Below are 6717 nucleotides of genomic sequence, written 5' to 3'. Positions count from 1 at the left end.
TCTAAAATAAAAGCAGTACTGCAGTGAATATGACATGGCGTAGTAAACGTGATTCGTGAAGATATTTAAGGTTTCAATTCCGCCGTGCTCTTAATGACATATGGCGGTTCCATAGTGTAGTGGTTATCACGTCTGCTTTACACGCAGAAGGTCCTGGGTTCGAGCCCCAGTGGAATCAGTGTTTTTTTATTTTTCTAACTAGTGACTTCGTACTTTTTCTATCATGAGACCGTATGCAATAACATAGTAAAATGCTACTCAAAATAAACGTCCAGTTCCACAATTATCCATTATGCCCATGACACACAAGTTTACTGTATATTATGTTGCAATTTGTTGTTTTTTCTGTCTCAACTGACAACACGGACTTGTAACTAGAGATATGTAGATAGAGGGAAGTAGGAATGAGTAATGTTTTATAGAAAAGCCCTTTGCAATACAGTGCGGGCTGTGTCTGTCACATAACAGGTGAACTCATATTTAGTGTATAGTGTATTTAGAGTAAGATTATTACACTCAAAAAAATATTCAGCCTATTTTTAAGATGTATGCATTTCAATTTAATAATAAATTTTCATCTAATTGAATTGCCTAATCTTTAACCTTAAAAAATGCCAGTTTTATTCATAAAATTTTCTTCAAGACTATTCAATTCAATTACATGGAAATTTGTTATTAGATTGAAATGGATACATCTTAAAAATAGGCAAAAATATTTTTTTGAGTGTATATAAAAAGAAACTGGCGTTCCCCCCGCTGCCACATACCCCCACCGCCCGACTCAGGCCGGGGCATCATCCGGCCTGCCTACCACTTCCCTTACGACTCAGTACCCTTACGACTCAGTACACTTGACATTGTGTAGTTATGCATATAGGGACATGACCTAGTTGAAACTATAATAACAGTAATGCCAGTTATTCTAATATTGGCTATGGTGTTTGAGCCCCACCTCTTCTGGCACGAAACAGTCCGCTATAAAAACTTGACCACGCCCCCGCTGCCACATACCCCCACCGCCCGACTCAGGCCGGGGCATCATCCGGCCTGCCTACCACTTCCCTTACGACTCAGTACCCTTACGACTCAGTACACTTGACATTGTGTAGTTATGCATATAGGGACATGACCTAGTTGAAACTATAATAACAGTAATGCCAGTTATTCTAATATTGGCTATGGTGTTTGAGCCCCACCTCTTCTGGCACGAAACAGTCCGCTATAAAAACAGGTGCATAAACACCATTTCCTTAGAATTTCAAGTCAAGTCAAGTCAAGTGTTTTTTTATTGTCGTTCAACCATATACAGTTAGTACAGTACACAGCGAAACGAGACAACGTTCCTCCAGGACCATGGAGCTACACAAATCAACATAGGACAAACACAGAACCACATGAGACTACACAGACTAAATAACATTCCTACATAAAGTGCATGTGCAAACGTGTGCAAAGTACGGGACAGTACAATAAATTACTAAAAGGAACAGGACAATAGGCACAGTAAGAGACAGTGCAGCGCCGACCACTACACATTTGTAATCAGAGTAGAGCACAAAGATGACACTTCTAAAATGCTAAATGTAAACATAACTGTAGCACAGCTCCCAAAGGATGACACGGGGAACAGCTTCTTGCTCAAGGTAAGGATCTTTAATTAACACACTTTTCTATTATACACACAATTGTACAGCACACTTTCTTCGTAGTTGCTGGTCTGGGTGTAGGCACTCTCTCTCCCGAGGCTCTGTGGCTGCTGCTCTTTTATGCCGCTCTCCCCATGCGTACTGTAATTAGACACAGGTGTTATACATAATTTAGCTCAGGTGTAAGCGCCCTTACCGCTTTTCTCTCCCGGACGGGCGCTTGACCACGCCCCCGCTGCCACATACCCCCACCGCCCGACTCAGGCCGGGGCATCATCCGGCCTGCCTACCACTCCCCCCCCATTTCTGGAGAGGAAGTCAGCGGCAGCCAGCTGCACCCCCCGTCTGTGGACCACCTTGAATTTAAAGGGCTGGAGGGCCAGATACCAACGGGTGATCCGGGCGTTAGTATCCTTCATGCGGTGAAGCCACTGGAGTGGGGCGTGGTCCGAGCAGAGGGTGAAGGCCCGCCCCAGCAGGTAGTAACGGAGTGTGAGGACTGCCCACTTGAATGCCAGACACTCCTTCTCTACGGTGCTGTAATTGGTCTCCCTCAAGGAGAGCTTCCGGCTGATGTACAGCACCGGGCACTCCTCCCCCTCCACCACCTGCGAGCGTCCGTCTGCAAAACAAAAGGGAGAGAGAAGTCAGGTGTATGCAAAAGCGGCCCCCCACAAAGTGCAGCTTTAATCTGTGTAAACGCCTGTTGGCACTGCTCCGACCATTGGACCGGATCTGGAGCCCCCTTTTTAGTGAGGTCAGTCAGCGGGCTGGTGACATCCGAATAATTAGGCACAAATCTTCTGTAATAGCCAGCCAATCCAGTCCAATTCTTCCGAACTACTTTCTTTTTATGTTCGGGCAAGCGATAGGGGCGGCAACGTACCACCACACCCGGCTCGGTCTCGATGTGGTGTTGCATGACATTTGTGCGGCCCGGTAGAGGAGAAAACATGTCTGCAAACTCTTTTTGTAGTTCGGAAACCTCTGCGAGTTGGCGCGGCGAGAGGTGGTCTCCACAAGGAACCGGGGTGTTAGGATTGCAGGCTTTGTTTACCTCTGGTCCGAGCTCTGCCCTCTCCGGAACTACCATTGCCAAAGTCACAGAGGCCGCCTCTTCTCTCCACAATTTCAGGAGGTTGAGGTGATATATTTGACGCGCACCCCCTCTATCGGTACGTTTAACCTCATAATCGAGATCCCCTACTCGTCATGTGACCTCAAAGGGTCCTTGCCACTTGGCGAGTAATTTCGAGCTCGATGTTGGGAGTAATACAAGGACTTTATCTCCCGGTGCAAATTCCGTAGCTGAGCACCCCTGTCATACAGCCGGCGTTGGCGTTCTTGAGCCTGGAGCAAATTCTCCTGTGTTAATTGCCCCAGTGTGTGGAGCTTTGCTCGAAGATCAAGAACGTATTGAATTTCATTTTTACTATTAGAAGGTCCCTCCTCCCAAGCTTCACGGATGACGTCGAGGACCCGCGTGGGCGTCGCCCGTACAGCAGCTCAAATGGGGAAAACCCTGTGGAGGCTAGCGGGACCTCTCGTACTCGCGAATAACAGGGGTCCAGCCACTTATCCCAATTCCTAAGCGTCTTAGGTATGCAATTCATGAATCATATTTTTGAGCGTTTTATTAAATCGTTCCACCAGTCCATCTGTCTGAGGATGGTACACGCTAGTGCTTGAATCGACTTAATGCCCAAGAGTTCAGTAAAGTTCGCGAAGTGTTCGTGACATAAAAGTAGTGCCTTGGTAGGTGAGGATTTCTTTCGGAACCCCCACCCGGGAGATTATCTTGAAGAGTGCCCCGGCAACACTACGTGCTGAGATGTTGCTCAAAGGCACTGCTTCCGGATATCGCGTTGCGTAATCCACCAGGACTAACACAAAGCGATGTCCGCGTGCCGTCCGTTCTAATGGCCCGACGAGGTCCATTCCAATTCTCTCGAAGGGAACCTCGATCAATGGAAGGGGGCGCAATGGCACTTTTGGGGTGGCCGGTGGGTTTACCAGCCGTGTTGTTTACCACCTGCGGACGTCGCCGCCAATGCCCGGCCAATAGAAACGGGCTATTAGACGGAGAAGTGTCTTCCTTTCCCCTAGGTGACCGGCCATAGGTTTATAGTGAGCCGCCTGGAAAACCATTTCCCGGCGGCTCCGTGGAATCAACAATTGTGTCACCTCCTCCTTTGTTTGAGCGTCCTGCGTCACTCTGTACAACCGATCTTTAATAACCGAAAAATATGGATATGAAACGGTGATGCCCGGCCAGAGTTGTTGACCATCGATTGCTCTCACTTGGTCAAAAGCGTGCTTAAGGGTTTCATCCCGCGACTGCTCCAAGGGGAAGTCCCCCTCCGGGAATTCCCTGAGAGGAGGGGCGACAACCTCGCCCCTTCCCTCATCATTCGGAGCAGCCGAGGACGGCCCCGTCTCCGCCTCCCCCGCCAAAGCATCGCACATCACACATCTCTTCACTTTCATGCAGGACCCATCCGCACAAACTCCCTCCAATAAATTTCTAAAATTCGGCCAATCAGTACCCAAGATTAGCAGATGGGTGAGGCGGGAACTAACCGCTGCCTCCACACTATGTTTTTCTCCCCAGAATTTGATCGCCAAAGTCACCATGGGATACTTGTGAACATCCCCATGCACACACCTCACCCTCACCCGTTTAGCTGAGCCCAAAGCCCCGGGTTGAACCAAGCGTTGGTGGATGGTGGTCTGGTTACAGCCGGTATCCAACAATGCTTGGTATGTACCCCCCGGATCCTTACCGGAATACGGTATGCTCCAGCCCGATCGGGGGCAGCCTGCGGGACATTGGAGACCCGCACCACCGTCCCCACTTCCATCAGCGGACACTGATCCCGGAAGTGGTCCGGGTCTCCGCACCTCCAGCAGGCCGGCCCAGGCACCACGGCCGCACCCGTGCTGGCGGGCGACCCACCTGAGGAGGAGAGCGGCTGAAGGACGGGGAAGGGGTAGGCGGGTTCTCCCACGGCCGGAAGTTGGTCTCACGAATCCTCCACGCCTGTGCGGGGCAGGAACGGGCCCTGGGGAGAGAGCAGAGCGAGAGGGAAGAGGGGAGGGGGAAAAAACAGGGGAAGACACAGGGGGAGGGGAGAGAGAGAGAGGGCTCATCCACCCTTGGAATCGCCGCCATGTGGTCCTCCGTGAGTCGTATGGCTTCCTCCAGCAATGCCGGGCGGTGGCACTGGACCCACTCCGCCGTTCTCCTGGGCAAGCGTTGGACAAACTGCTCCAGTACCACCTGGTCGACAAGTCCCTCGACGTCGCGGTCCCCCGCAAGCAGCCACCTCCGACAGGCGTCCCGGAGCCGTTGGGCAAACGCGAACGGGCGGTCGGACTTCTCCAGCTTCATACCCCGGAAGAGTTGGCGATTTTCTTCCGGGCTCCGACCAACCCGTTGCATGATGGCTTTCCTCAAATCCGTATAAGCCAGGAGGTTTGTTGCCGGCAGTTGTTGGGCCGCGAGTTGAGCTTCCCCGGACAAGAGAGGGACTAGGCGGGCTGCCCACTGGTCTTGCGGCCAACCCCAAATTTCCGCCGTGCATTAAAACAGATCGAGGAACGCCTCTGGATCATCTGCCAGCCCCATCTTCTGTAACACGGGCGGGGGCAGTGTGGCGCGGGTGTCCGGGGTCGCGGCTGCGGCTGAAGCGGCCTCCTGGCTGAGGAGGCTCCGGATTGCGAGTCGGTCCTCTGCTTGAGCCTGCATGATCTCGAAGAATCGACGATCCTGGTCCTGCTGGAGCTCAAGCAGGGATTGTTGGTGGCTCTGATGGAGTGTAGCAAGGGACTGGAGGACTTCCGCCAGCTGGGAGGACTCTACGGGGCGACCCTTCTCCATGCTCGGACGATTTCTCCAATTTTCCTTTTTCCCGGGTTTCAGCACCAGTGTAGCACAGCTCCCAAAGGATGACACGGGGAACAGCTTCTTGCTCAAGGTAAGGATCTTTAATTAACACACTTTTCTATTATACACACAATTGTACAGCACACTTTCTTTGTAGTTGCTGGTCTGGGTGTAGGCACTCTCTATCCCGAGGCTCTGTGGCTGCTGCTCTTTTATGCCGCTCTCCCCATGCTTACTGCAATTAGACACAGGTGTTAGACATAATTTAGCTCAGGTGTAAGCGCCCTTACCGCTTTTCTCTCCCGGACGGGCGCTTGAACACACCCCCGCTGCCACAATAACATACTATGAAATAGTGTTCTATTGACATGGCAGTTATTGAGGTAGCAGCCAGGTATAAAGTGACAATGAATTAAGTGCAACTCTGGAAATGTGCAGAAGTTGGATGGTGTACAGGTGTGTGTGTGTGTGTGTGTGTGTGTGTTTTGTGTGTGTGTGTATCAGTCCAGTCTCTGAGTATTGAGGAGTCTGATGGCTTGGGGGAAGAAGCTGTTTCACAGTTTGGCTGAGAGGGCCCGAATGCTTCGGTATCCCTTGCCAGATGGCAGGAGGGTGAAGAGTTTGTGTGAGGGGTGTGTGGGGTCTTCCACAATGCTGGTTGCTTACCGGATGTCGCGTTTTGTGTAAATGTCTTTGATGGGGGAAAAGAGACCCCGATGATTTTCTCAGCTGTCCTCACTATCCTCTGCAAGTTCCAAACCAGGTAGTGATGCAGCTGCTCAGGATGCTCTCAATAGTTCCTCTATAGAATGTAGGGAGGATGGGGGGTTGGAGATGTGCTTTCCTCAGACTTCGAAGAAAGTAGAGACGCTGCTGGGCTTTCTTGGTAATAGAGCTGGTGTTGAGGGACCAGGTGAGGTTCTCCACCAGGTGAACTCCAAGGAATTTGGTGCGCTTGACGATCTCCACAGAGGAGCCGTCGATGTTCAGTGGAGAGCGGTCACTCTGTGCTCTCCTAAAGTCAACAACAATCGCTTTTGTTTTGTCCACATTTAGAGACAGGTTGTTGGCTCTACACCAGTCCATTAGCCGCTGCACCTCCTCTCTGTATGCTGACTCGTCGTTCTTGCTGATGAGACCCACCATGGTCGTGTCATCTGCGAACTTAATGATGTGGTTCGAGCT

At 51.0% G+C, this 6717-nt stretch overlaps 1 non-coding gene across 1 annotated transcript; it reads left to right on the top strand.

Moving 5' to 3' along the window:
* The first annotated feature begins 105 nt into the window (after positions 1 to 105).
* On the top strand, positions 106 to 178 carry trnav-uac (transfer RNA valine (anticodon UAC)). The gene has a single exon. It is a non-coding gene; the product is annotated as a tRNA-Val (tRNA).
* The last annotated feature ends 6539 nt before the right edge of the window (positions 179 to 6717 follow it).

The sequence above is a fragment of the Xyrauchen texanus genome, chromosome 34 (genome assembly GCF_025860055.1).
Source record: "Xyrauchen texanus isolate HMW12.3.18 chromosome 34, RBS_HiC_50CHRs, whole genome shotgun sequence".
Lineage (NCBI taxonomy): Eukaryota > Metazoa > Chordata > Actinopteri > Cypriniformes > Catostomidae > Xyrauchen > Xyrauchen texanus.
Note: the sequence above shows the minus strand (reverse complement) of the source record. Positions and strands in the feature narration are given on the sequence as shown.